Source organism: Ranitomeya imitator, chromosome 6, assembly GCF_032444005.1.
Source record: "Ranitomeya imitator isolate aRanImi1 chromosome 6, aRanImi1.pri, whole genome shotgun sequence".
Classification (NCBI taxonomy): domain Eukaryota; kingdom Metazoa; phylum Chordata; class Amphibia; order Anura; family Dendrobatidae; genus Ranitomeya; species Ranitomeya imitator.
In genome coordinates, this window is record NC_091287.1 from 130,470,442 (window position 1) to 130,484,356 (window position 13,915).

At 44.7% G+C, this 13,915-nt stretch overlaps 1 protein-coding gene across 2 annotated transcripts in view; it reads right to left on the reverse strand.

Annotated features, from left to right (window-relative positions):
* The window catches only part of LOC138642144 (histone-lysine N-methyltransferase EZH2), an 86,967-nt gene extending 76,272 nt beyond the window's left edge, over positions 1-10,695 (reverse strand). The window contains exon 1 of one of the 2 annotated variants that reach the window (XM_069730097.1): positions 10,552-10,695. The gene's annotated coding sequence lies outside the window, so the exon portion shown is untranslated. The remainder of the gene's footprint in view (positions 1-10,551) is intronic. The other variant, XM_069730096.1, reaches the window with a different exon arrangement.
* Between the last annotated feature and the right edge of the window lie 3,220 nt (positions 10,696-13,915).

The window sequence follows — 13,915 nt, forward strand, 5'->3', positions numbered from 1 at the left end:
ATGTACAATTTTCATAGTCAAGAAAATACAGAAAAATCTTTAAATGAGAAGGTGTGTCCAAACTTTTGGTCTGTACTGTATGTTACATAGTGTTAGTGCTCACCATGACAGTCAGATACAGATCCTGCTGAGATGTATGCCGCCCAGAAATCCCCTTCAGGGAATCAACTGCAAACTTTGTGCAGTTTGGGGGAAGACCCTTTTCTGTTCCAGTATGACTATGGCCCAGTGCACAGACACCCATAGGAAGGCATGGCTGAGTGGGTTTGGTACAGAAGACCCTGATTTGCCCAGACAGCGCCATAATCTCAACATCATTGAACACTTACGAAGAACTACAGTAGAATGGAGATGGCGAGCCCGACCCACTCATCCAACACAAATGCCCTCTGGATGAATGGAAGAAAATTCCCACAGACACTCTCCAAAATCCCATAAGACTTTCCAGAAAGGTGGAAGCTGTTTTAGCTGCAAAGTGGGAACCAACGTCAAATTAATGTCGGTGTTTTGAGACTGGGTCATGAAAGCTCCAGCAGGTGTAAGATGTAGGTTTCCGAATATTTTTGTCCATCTAGTGTGTTTTGGACTTTCTTATATACCTACATCACCATGAAATTAACCTTCCCAACGCAGCCAATTTTAATTTTTGGATTTTGTTTTTTTCCCCTTCCTTTCTTCGAAGAAACGTATGACCTTAAAACAGCATGCGCCTCTGTGCACCTCACCACAAATCATACTCTAGTCTAGAGACTGGAGTAAGATTTCTAGCGAAATGTACGTCACAACTCGCTATGAATTACACTAGATGGTGGCCCGATTCTAACGCATCGGGTATTCTAGAGTATGAGTAGTAGTATATAGCACAGCCCACGCAGTATATAGCAATGTGGGCACCATATCCCTAAAAAAAAAAAATTATATATATATATATATATATATATATATATATATATATATATATATATATATATATATATACACACGGCGTTGCCATGACCCATCTGAGTTTCACTCATTTTCAGGAGCTGGACGAAACTGAAATGAAAATGCCAAAAGTCACAAAATGCTTGAGAAACCTTATGTGGGGCAAAAATTGTGTACACTTTCAAAGTGTTTAATGCCAGAACACTAAGGGTATGTTTCCACGTTACGGATTCAATCAGGATTTGCTGCGGATTGGATGCTGCGTACAACCACAGCTTCCAATCTGCAGTGTCCAGATGTTACAGCATAGTGGAGGGGATTTTATGAAATCCCGTCTCCACTATGCGTGCAGGGCCGCATCCAGCTTCCCTGCGTAACCGGACATGTGGCGTGTCTTTCCAGACCGCAGAATGTCTATTTATCTTGCGGAGATGCTTTGTCTTCGCAAAATAAATAACACAGTCTATGAATACGATGCGGTCATTCCGGATGTGTTCAATGAAAACATCCGGAATCATCGCGTCTACAACAGGGGGTGGCGCTTTGGGCGGAGCGGGTGTTCTGCTGCTCCCAAAGCGCAGAGACTACACCCCGTGGAAACATAGCCTTATGAATCCAAACAGGGCAAACAAGCTTAATTAAGAAAGTATGGCCAACAATTCTGCCATGAAATCCTAGAGCAGGATTTTGGTTAGGTCCAATGCTGTGGCACAGTTTATATTTTGTTACAAGGCTGGAGTCGGTATAAAATGGACCAACTTCTAAAATATATAACGTAAATTGGATACAGTAGATCAGTGAAGGATGTGCAGTAAATATTTTCATAATTTGGAAAAGTTATGAACTGTCCTACAAATGTCTGTTCTGTTCCTGATCTAAGCCTTTAGATATGAATCTATGCTGCACTTTCTGTACATGCTCAGTAGTGACCAGTGCTGCGGAGATTAATCTGTGCTGCACTTTCTGTACATGTTCAGTAGTGACCAGGGCTGTGGAGGTGAATCTGTGCTGTACTTTATGTACATGCTCAGTGCTGTGGAGATTAATCTGTGCTGTACTTTATGTACATGCTCAGTAGTGACCAGGGCTGTGGAGATGAATCTGTGCTGCACTTTATGCACATGCTCAGTAGCAACAAGCGCTGTGGAGTTAGATATATATAGAAAAAAAAAGGCTATAAGCCACAGCCAGCTCACCAACAGACCGAAGGAGCACAGAGAAATCGTCCCAACCAAGACATGCAGCAATGGAAGATGAGGAAAAAAGCGTGTACTTTAGCTCCTAAAATCTTGAAATTCTTTATTGGTGCATATAAATATAGTGTGATAAAAATCCTTGCCCAAAGGTGGATGTAGTCATGTGGATAGACAACGCGTTTCGATCTATACGATCTTAATCATGTCTAACACCATATGAACATTGCCAGTATTCATAGTACTGAGTAGCCTATCGCTATAGATTTCCGAATCACATGACTGAAAAATCGCAGGTCCTAGTGTCTGACCACCTTACGAATATATTAATCTAAAATAAAGGATTTTTATTAATAAATAGTTTTAACAATAATGATATAGTATTTCGTTTTTCTTGTTTAAACCTGAAGGTGATCTTGTTTGTAAATTATATATCCAGTACGTCTCCCTTGGTAAGAGGCGCCTCTTAATGTCCCCACCGCGATTTGAGCATTTCACTAATTCTATGCCCTGGACGGACATCGCTGCAATGTTACCTCCATGGCAAATGGCAAAATGTTTGGCAACCATAGATATATTTCCATTACTACCATTGAAATTACTTGTATCTTATGTGTTCAGAGATTCTGGTCTTGAGCTTTCTTGTGGTACATCCTACATATGAGACTTTACATTCTGAACAATTGATCTTATATTACACATTTTTAGAATGGCAATTTATAAAGTCTCTAATTTTATAACTTTTAGAATTATCGTGATTAGTAAATGTATTGCCTAATTGGCTTAATGCACATGTGCTACATGCGGTAGTGCCGCATTTATAAAAACCTTTACATTCCAACCATGTATTAGATCTGGGTTTAGATATATAGAGACTTGGAGAAATGATATCCCCTATGGTTGGAGCTCTTCTGGCTACTATGTTTCTACCATCATTTAATATATTTGACAAAATGTCATCCTGTTCTACAATTTGTGGCCGCTTCTGTATAATGGATTTGATCTCATTAAAGTGGGATCTGTATTGAAGGCAAACATATGGTTTATTCTGCTTATTTGCCCTGCTTTTTTTAGACTGGAGATTAGGTTTTAATACATTTTCTGTCTTTTTTATCTACCATATTTCAGGCTCTTTTTAAACACCATTTGGGATAACCGCGTCTGTCAAGTCGTGTTTCCAAATGATCAAACTCCCTTTCTCTATCTGCTGCTTTACTGCAGTTTCTCTTAAGTCTAGGAAACTCTCCCACCGCTATGGATTTTATTTTATGGGAGGGTTGACTGCTTGTAGCATGTAAAGGTACCGTCACACTGAACGATATCGCTAGCGATCCGTGACGTTGCAGCGTCCTGGCTAGCGATATCGTTCAGTTTGACAGGCAGCAGCGATCAGAATCCTTCTGTGATGTCGTTGGTCGGGGCTAGAAGGCCAGAACTTTCTTTGGTCGCTGGCTCTCCCGCTGACATCGCTGAATCGGCGTGTGTGACGCCGATTCAGCGATGTCTTCGCTGGTAACCAGGGTAAACATCGAGTTACTAAGCGCAGGGCCGCGCTTAGTAACCCGATGTTTACCCTGGTTACCATCCTAAAAGTAAAAAAAAAAAAACGCTTCATACTTACCTCCCGATGTCTGTCCTCCGGCGCTGTGCTTTCCTGCACTCACTATGAGCACAGCGGCCGGAAAGCAGAGCGGTGACGTCACCGCTGTGCTTTCCGGCCGCTGTGCTCACAGCCAGTACAGAGAAGCAGAGCGCCGGGGACAGACAGCGGAAGGTAAGTATGACGCGTTTGGTTTTTTTACTTTTAGGATGGTAACCAGGGTAAACATCGGGTTACTAAGCGCGGCCCTGCGCTTAGTAACCCGATGTTTACCCTGGTTACCGGCATCGTTGGTCGCTGGAGAGCGGTCTGTGTGACAGCTCTCCAGCGACCAAACAGCGACGCTGCAGCGATCGGCATCGTTGTCGGTATCGCTGCAGCGTCGCTTAGTGTGAAGGTACCTTAAGACTGTGTTTCCACTCATGGGTTTGATGTGCGTTTTGCTGTCAATAAATTTACCGCACTCTCCCTCTAATTCCAGATCAAGAAACGATTTGCACTTTTTGTTATGCCTATACCTTAACTTAATACCAAAATCATTACAATTCACATATTCCATGAATTCCGGTATGGCAGACATATCGCCCCCCCCCCCCCCACCCCAAATAATGAGGGTGTCATCGATATATCTGCCATACCAGAACAGATAAGCAAGAAACGGGTTGTTCACAGAATAAATATACATAGATTCCCAAAATGCCAGTTAGATGTGCAAGCGATGGGGAATACTTAGCTCCCATAGGGACTCCAGTCCTTTGTCTGTAAATAGTCTTATTGAACGAAAAAACATTATGCTTAAGTAAGAAAAATGTCACCTGCATTCGGGGGATGTAATTTGAGGTTTCAGGTTTTATTTATTTTGTTTCTTTGTTATTTATATTATGCTGCAATCTGCAAACAGAATTGAGAAAGCAGCACAGGCGTTTGGCAACACTAATAGGAACACCAATGGAAACTGAGACTTTGTTATGCATTTGGGCGAGGTTGAAAAACTAACTAGTTTGTAAACTAAAATATGGTGGAATCTTACCACACTACAGAACTATCTGGCGAAAGAAAGGATTCCCAGAGGACTAAAAAAAAAAAAAAAAAATGGAGGAAGCAAATCAATTTTTGGAAGAATATAAAACTTTGACACACTATGAAGAATCTCTATCTAAAACGAAAGAATGTATAAGCGCTTTAGAAAATGACATTATAAATCGTAAGAAGCGCAAGTTTGAAAGAGATTTAAACGATTATTCAACTGAAAAGGTATATGAACGGGGACAATGGGAGAGATCTCGCAAATCTCTACGCCCAATTTTAAAACAGCATTTTGCTAAAAAAAAAAAAAAAAAAAACGACATATAAACCGCAAGTGAGTTTTATGTCCTCAGATTCCGATGTAACGGATACATATGCAAGTATATCAGATGCCTCAGTAGAATACAATACAAATTAAAACAGGAAGAGAAACTATAGGATGTCAAAAAACGCAAGAGGAGAGGAGGGAGAAAAACATTAAAAAAAATCCCCCAGGAGTAATCACTCGCCACAACAAGAAAAAATTCAAATAAATGAAGAAAATAATGTGGTAAATCTATCTACATGTGAATTGATCTGGAATTAGAGGGAGAGTGCGGTAAATTTATTGACAGCAAAACGCACATAAAACCCATGAGTGGAAACACAGTGTTACATGCTACAAGCAGTCAACCCTCCCATACAATAAAATCCATAGCGGTGGGAGAGTTTACTAGACTTAAGAGAAACTGCAGTAAAGCAGCAGATAGGCTACGTTCACATTGGCGTTCCGCCAATGTGCGTCGCTGTTGCGCCGGCGACGCAGCGGCGACGCGCCCCTATGTTTAACATAGGGGACGCGTGCGTTGTTTCGGTGGCGTTTTTGCCACGTGCGTCGTTTCCGACGCTAGCGTCGGACGCAAGAAAACGCTACATTGTAGCATTTTCTGTGCGTCCGATTTTCGTCAAAAACGACGCACGCGTCGCAAAACGCGCGCGTTTTTGCACGCGTTTGCGCGCGTTTTTACGTGCGTCGCGCGTTGCGTCGCCGACGCAGGGCGGCGCAACGCTAGTGTGAACCTAGCCATAGAGAAAGGGAGTTTGATCATTTGGAAACACGACTTGACAGGCGCAGTTATCCCAAATGGTGTTTAAAAAGAGCCCGAAATATGGTAGATAAAAAAGACAGAAAATTTATTAAAACCTAATCTCCAGTCTAAAAAAAGCAGGGCAAATAAGCAGAATAAACCATATGTTTGCCTTCAATACAGATCCCACTTTAATGAGATCAAATCCATTATACAGAAGCAGCCACAAATTGTAGAACAGGATGACATTTTGTCAAATATATTAAATGATGGTAGAAACATAGTAGCCAGAAGAGCTCCAACCATCGGGGATATCATTTCTCCAAGTCTCTATATATCTAAACCCAGATCTAATACATGGTTGGAATGTAAAGGTTTTTATAAATGCGGCACTACCGCATGTAGCACATGTGCATTAAGCTAATTAGGCAATACATTTACTAATCACGATAATTCTAAGTTATAAAATTAGAGACTTTATAAATTGCCATTCTAAAAATGTGGAATATAAGATCAATTGTTCAGAATGTAAAGTCTCATATGTAGGATGTACCACAAGAAAGCTCAAGACCAGAATCTCTGAACACATAAGATACAAGTAATTTCAATGGTAGTAATGGAAATATATCTATGGTTGCCAAACATTTTGCAATTTGCCATGGAGGTAACATTGCAGCGATGTCCGTCCAGGGCATAGAATTAGTGAAATGCTCAAATCGCGGTGGGGACATTAAGAGGCGCCTCTTACCAAGGGAGGCGTAGTGGATATATAATTTACAAACAAGATCAGCTTTAGGTTTAACCAAGAAAAACAAAATACTATATCATTATTGTTAAAACTATTAATAAAAATCCTTTATTTTAGATTAATATATTCGTAAGGTGGTCAGACACTAGGACCTGCGATTTTTCAGTCATGTGATTCGGAAATCTATAGCGATAGGCTACTCAGTACTATGAATACTGGCAATGTTCATATGGTGTTAGACATGATTAAGATCGTATAGATCGAAACGCGTTGTCTATCCACATGACTACATCCACCTTTGGGCAAGGATTTTTATCACACTATATTTATATGCACCAATAAAGAATTTCAAGATTTTAGGAGCTGGAGTACACGCTGTGGAGTTAGAGTCTGGGAAATTGAGGAGTCGAGTCAGAGTCTGTAGTTTGGCTTACGGACTTCTCAGCGCTGGTTTGTTAGGAAGACCCGTAACATTTTCATTTTTCAGGTTATGGGGCTGAGTGATGGCTTATTTTTTGCGCCCCGATTACATTTTTATTGATACCATTTTGGGGTAGATACAATGTTTTGATCACCTCATTTGCATTTTATTGCAATGTTGGGGCTGAGTCAAAAAACAATTCTGCAGTTTTGATTTTTTTTGGTGCACATTTACCAATCGGATTAATTTATATTTTGATGATCAGACTTTTACTAATGCAGCAATGCTAAATGTGTTTTTTAAATGTCTTTATTCTTAATGTGACAAAAGCAGGGTGATTTTAACTTTTTTTTTCCAACTTTTTACTGTATTCATTAGTCCTCTCGGGGGACTTGAAGCTGCGATAGTCTTATTGCTTGTGCTGTACATAGCAGTGCATCAGCATTGCTATGAATAGCTAAAATCACGAGCTCCTATGAATGCCAGCCACAGGTCAGCATTCACGGGGGGATCGTAGTGACAGGCAGAAGGGTCATCAGCAGAGCCCAGACTGTCATGACAACCCATTGTGACCCCACAATCACGTCGCAGGCACGCCGATGGACGCACGCGTGGAATGACGCAGCTCCTGCCGATGCTTGTTAAATGCTGCTGTCAGAGCTTGACAGTGAGATTTAACAGGTTTACCTGGTGTGCCGAGTCCAGTGCTGGTCTCCGCATGCCGGGTATTCTGACACCGTGCTCTTGTCGGCTTGTCACTGCTGATCTGAGCCGGCAATGTAGCACGCGCTGCGATTGTGCGCATGGACTGAAACGAGCATCACTGATCACTGCCTCTGGGATACCAAAGCAAAGCATCATCAGAAAGAAAGTAGGAAAAAATACATAAAAAGCTGTTAGTGTAGCTCGGGAATGGTGCGGAATTTTTACTCCAAGTATATTAGAAATTAGTTTAGCTTAAAAAAGGATTTAGAATGAAATTTACTGATTATGGACCACCCCTTTAAGCTACAAGTCTGCAGTTACTCTGTGACTGCAGACTTGTGAATCCTCACACTGCGGCTGTGAGGAAGCACCGGGTGGTCATGTGACAAGTATGCAGTTTCCAGACATTCCAACTAGACAGTATGCGACCTCACTCCATCCACTTGCACTGAGACGGCGAGCTGGAGAATCCTCGCAGGACGCAGTGCGCGCGACGTGAGGAGCCACAAGTCTGCAGTCACATAATGTGACCCTGTACTTGCAGCTTAATCCTGGACAACCCCTATAAAATCTGAAGAAACTTTGATGGAACGCTAAAATACAAGGAAGATCTTCTGTTTCATCCATTGAGTATGGATCTCCATAGACTTTCATGGCCGAGTCGGAAGAGAATAGGACAAGTCTTGAGTCACGGTCCGGAGACCTCGATCCGGGTTTTTCACACTGATGAGTGTATGACTCAAATCCTATGGGTCAGTGTGCTGCCAGAGCCAAGACGGACGGGACATGGTTGTGTGAACGCAGCCTTAGCCACGTCAGTGAGGGAGGTTTATATTTTCTCTGCCAGAAAGCTGGGGCCACATACTTTTAAGTCTCTGGTTTTGTGAGTGGGCCAAGTGGGTGGTACTTAGCAAAGGGGCAACAGGTTTCCCATAATGAGGGACCTATGCCAGGTGAGGGTTAATTTCAAAGAGAAAAAAAACAAAACAAAAAAAAAAAACTCCAAGTAAATGTGGCGCTAAGCACCTACGGATTTTTTTAATTCATCCACTTCAAGTGAAAAATGTTAAAAAATTCATTTATTTTCTCAAAATAAAATATATTTGTAAATTTTTTTTAAAAAACAGTACAACGCGTTTCGGCTGCTATTTTTACAGTGCAGCCTTCATCAGGTAGTAAAAAAACAAAAAAAACAAAAAGAACAAACAATACAATAAGCACTATAAAATGATGTTACAACCTCCAAGTTCTCTTATAAGAGAACTTGGAGGTTGTAACATCCTTTTATAGTGCTTATTGTATTGTTTGTTCTTTTTGTTTTTTTACTACCTGATGAAGGCTGCACTGTAAAAATAGCAGCCGAAACGCGTTGTACTGTTTTTTAAAAAAAATTTACAAATATATTTTATTTTGAGAAAATAAATGAATTTTTTAACATTTTTCACTTGAAGTGGATGAATTAAAAAAATCCGTAGGTGCTTAGCGCCACATTTACTTGGAGTTTTTTTTTTTGTTTTGTTTTTTTTCTCTTTGAAATTGCCACCTATGTGGATCTGAAGCAGGATCAACACATAGTTCTCCAAAGTGAGCTGCACACCTTATTGGATTATACAACATACGGAGAAGAGTTGCCTAAAGAATTGATTCCTTGAGAATCTCAACGTGCATTTCTTACCGATAGAAGGTGAGCATAACTACAAATAAAAGAAATGTTTTTAACTTGTTGGTAAAAACGTATTACGCTCAGAGGAAGCGCCGCACTTGTCTCTTTTTTTTTTTTTTTCCCCTCTTTCCCTAAACCAGGGTATTTCTAAAGGTGAGGGTTAATGTAAGACTTGCCGAATGTATTAAACAGCCTGCACCTCTTCATATGTCCGTCATATGCCCAGGAGGCGGTAACATCAAAGTGCGGCTCCATGGGGGCGGGAGACAGAGGCCGAAGGTCAGAGACAGCAATGTGTCAGGACGCAGCCAGAAGAATCTTTACCCCTTGGATTATGTGAGAGCCAACGCGTAGCCATGTCCACCAGCCCACGCTGTGACACTGACAGCACCCCTCAGAGCAAGGGGCACCCCCCTCAGAGCAAGGGGCACCCCCCTCAGAGCAAGGGGCACCCCCCTCAGAGCAAGGGGCACCCCCCTCAGAGCAGGGATCCCCGCTACAGGTGGCAGTGCACAGGTGTGCAGAGGCAGACTGGGATGATGGGGCCCCCAGTAACATTCCATCCGGGGCCCACTCCACAGCCCCCATATGCAGGGAGGGAACAGTGCTGCTCTGCCCCATCTCCACCGAGATTACACTCATGGTACTTGTGGTCTTCCCTCTCTGCTCCTTGTAGGTTTTGTTCCCATCTCCACTATGTATATGGTGCTTCCTGGGGTGGGATAGGTGACCCCCATCCGCCTGACTAGCGGGGATCCCACAGGTGGTCTCTATGGCAGGTGCCCGGCGATTCCCGGCCCCCCCACTCTGCTGCCTACTCTGCCAGCACTAATGTGACGAGCACTGGTCACTCTATAGTATCGCGACATGCGGCGCCTCCACGACCCGCCGATCAGTAATACTGCTGCAGATACAAGCCGGCACCTGAAGTCAGTGAGTGAGAAAGTTACTGCGCTGCGACCCCTGATGTCGCGAGTCACCCCGATCACCGCCCTCCCCACTCATATCGCGACAGCCGCCTCGCTCCGTGCGCCGGGAAGTTCCCGCAGGCAGCACCTGTGCACCTCCAGCCCGGCGCTGTGTGCAGTACTGCCGGAGCCCCTCCTCCTCCAGGCTGGGGGCGGCCCCTTTGTCCTCGCCTGCACTCACACAGGCCCCATAGTGTAGCCCCCTGGCACCAGCACACCGGACAGGCGAGCATTACCGTACGGGGACTGGTCTCCGCCGCCGCTCCTCCTGTTCCGCCGGTTCTTCTGCTTCCCCCCAACGGATAAGTGACACCCGAGCTCAGTCAGCAGCGCCGGTCCCGGGCGCCAAACTATCCTCCCTGATCCTCCTCTCCCCGCCCACCCCAGCCCGGCCGCAGCCACGCCCACCCCGGCGCCTAACCACCACACTCCGGCCATTGGTCGCTGAAGCGGCGCTCCAAGCCCGAGCAGCCAATGAGCGCGCAGAGAGGGAAAAGAAGCCGGCGCCAGCAGGTCCCCCCTCGCCGCCGCCGCGCTCGCTGCATCCTTTGTTCTGCCTTCCTGTGGCGGGTGCGCGCTCGGCTACTTTTCCTCCCGGCAGTTTACGTTGTGTGCGGTGCGGCGGGTGAGCGCGTTACTGCAAGCTGTCCGGAGCGGACACTTATGCCGGTGCCAGGCAGTACATGTTTGGCGCCGTCTCGCGACTGGCGGGAGGAAGGAAGAGGGCGGGTAAAGTTTGAATTTGTGACCTGGCCGTTGACCGCGTTAACGTTTACTTTTCCGATAGTGACGTACGGGGACGTGCAGGACACGTGACCTCACACGCCTGATGACGTAGGCCGCCGGCGGCAGCAGCTGTGGAGCCCGTGTGTGAGGTGCGGAGTCTGCCCGGTACAGCCCCCCATGGCGCGGTCACCCATGGCAACCGGATCCCCCCGGGATCATCTGGACCGTGCACCATAGCGGGGCGCAGACAGGGCGGGGGCTGCTGACCTCAAGGCTCTGGTCAGGAGACCCCCCGCCGTGCTTTCTGCTTAATTGTGAAGCCCGCCCTATGTAAGTGGTCTGTGAAGATTTGTGCTCAAAGTGGTGTTTTTTTCCCTCCAGCAAAACGAATTAAAAGCAAAAATGCTTAATTAAAATAGTGTTCTGGGTGTAACATATGGCTGCTGCACGTGAGCGGCGACTCTTAAAGGGGCTGTCCCACAGGGGTCTAACTGGAATAAGAAGTTCCACAATTGGATGTGATTAGATGAAATGTTCCTGTGCTGAGATAATCTTCTAAATGTTCCCTTGTTGTGTACTGTGTAATGGCCGTGTCTGACCGTGTAGGAACATGGTCTGATCATACCACAGCTCCAGGGCAGGGGAAAAAAAGAATATACAGACATTACGGCAGGGGATCACACCTCATTACTATGGGGTAGAACACTGCTTAAAAACAGGCAGGGAGGAGGGGGAAACTGCCTAATGATAAATGAAGCGGCAATAAGTGTAATTCATCAGACTGGGACAGACCCCTTAGGGATGGGACAGAATCGTACCCACAACAGGGGCACAATCACAGAGACAACTCCCTATCACCTCCAGTGCTGAATTTTGAGGAGGAAGAAGAAGTACTATCACTGGAGCTGGGGATCCAGCTCAACACCACCAATGACGGTGTATCCTCAAAAAATAAATCCAATATGGGTAAGAATAAATCCTCTTCACTAAAGGTACCTTCACACATAACGATATTGTTAACGATATCGTTGCTTTTTGTGACGTACCAACGATATCGTTAATGAAATCGTTATGTGTGACAGCGACCAACGATCAGGCCCCTGCTGGGAGATCGTTGGTCGCTGAATAAAGTCCAGAACTTTATTTCGTCGCTGGACTCCTCCTGACATCGCTGGATCGGCGTGTGTGACACCGATCCAGCGATGTCTTCACTGGTAACCAGGGTAAACATTGGGTAACTAAGCGCAGGGCCGCGCTTAGTAACCCGATGTTTACCCTGGTTACCATGCTAAAAGTAAAAAAAAAAAACCGCTACATACTTACCTACAGCTGTCTGTCCCCGGCGCTGTGCTCTGCACTCCTCCTGTACTGGCTGTGAGCGTCGGTCAGCCGGAAAGCAGAGCGGTGACGTCACCGCTCTGCTTTCCGGCCGCTGTGCTTACACAGTGCAGAGGAGAGCACAGCGCCGGGGACAGACAGCTGTAGGTAAGTATGTAGCGTTTGTTTGTTTTTTACTTTTAGGATGGTAACCAGGGTAAACATCGGGTTACTAAGCGCGGCCCTGCGCTTAGTTACTCGATGTTTACCCTGGTTGCCGGCATCATTGGTCGCTGGAGAGCTGTCTGTGTGACAGCTCTCCAGCGACCAAACAGCGACGCTGCAGCGATCCGGATCGTTGTTGGTATCGCTGCAGCGTCGCTTAATGTGAAGGGGCCTTAAGAAAAATAGCAGAACTTGCTGCAACGATGCCCCAGGCATTTATTGACTCACTCAATGCACAACTTGAAACCCTTACTGGAGGGATATCTAAAGATCAGCCCAAAACTGACTATTCTCAGTTAACCCCTGACCCTCCTATGTCACCATTAGAAGAGAAATATGCACACCCAGACAACTGTATGGAATCTTCAGTTTCCTCCGACATTGACTACAACGGTTCATCTGATGACTTTGACAATGAGGGCCTATCAGGCTCAGACGGGTACTCAGAGGGGTCTAGCGACACTGAGGATTTGAGCGGCTTAGACGACATGTCAAAGTCCTCAGATAATAGCGACATGGAGCATGAACAATCTTGCTATGAGGTCCCTAATTACTCCTTGATAGACAAAATCTCAGCCTCTGACAGCTACCCCTCAGTGAAATTCATGGTTAATCTATGTAAGGCTCTCCTAACATCTATGGACATAACGGGAACCAGAACATCTGAGAAAATCTTCAAAAAAACTATTTAAAGACATTTTTTCACAAATTAATGCTGTTCCAACCTCTAACTTTAAAGTGTCCTCTGTCAAACCTCCCGTCACCCTGAAAAAGTCTGACACCTCTAGGGAACATCACGAGTTGAAGTCTTCCCATAATACAGGGGGTGAACCTATACAACCAGATCCTATGACCAATCTAAAAAAAGATATAGTCACATTTAAGAACAACTTATCAGATTTTGAAAACTTTAAAAGAAAGAACAACCTGAAAATCCGAGGAATCCCAGAATCAGTGGGAAAATCTCAACTGGGAGACTATGTCTCATCTATGATATCTTACCTGCTCCCTGATACGAAAGGGAAAAACTTAGTTGCGAAAACATTCAGGATACCCAGACCACTGTCTCTCTCGTCAAATCTAGCTGCAGACGTAATTGTCTCATTCTATCCCAACTGGTTAAGAGACTCATTGCTCAATGTCGCAAGGGAATCAAAATTTCTCTCTTCCCCATACAGCCACTTGTCTTTCTACAGGGACCTGTGTAAGGATACTCTACAAAAACGAAAATCATTCCAACACGTCACCTATAGACTGCAGCAGGCTGGAATGCAGTACATTTGGCATCAGTTCTCCAGCCTAAGATTCTATTTTGCGGCAAAGTGGCGCACC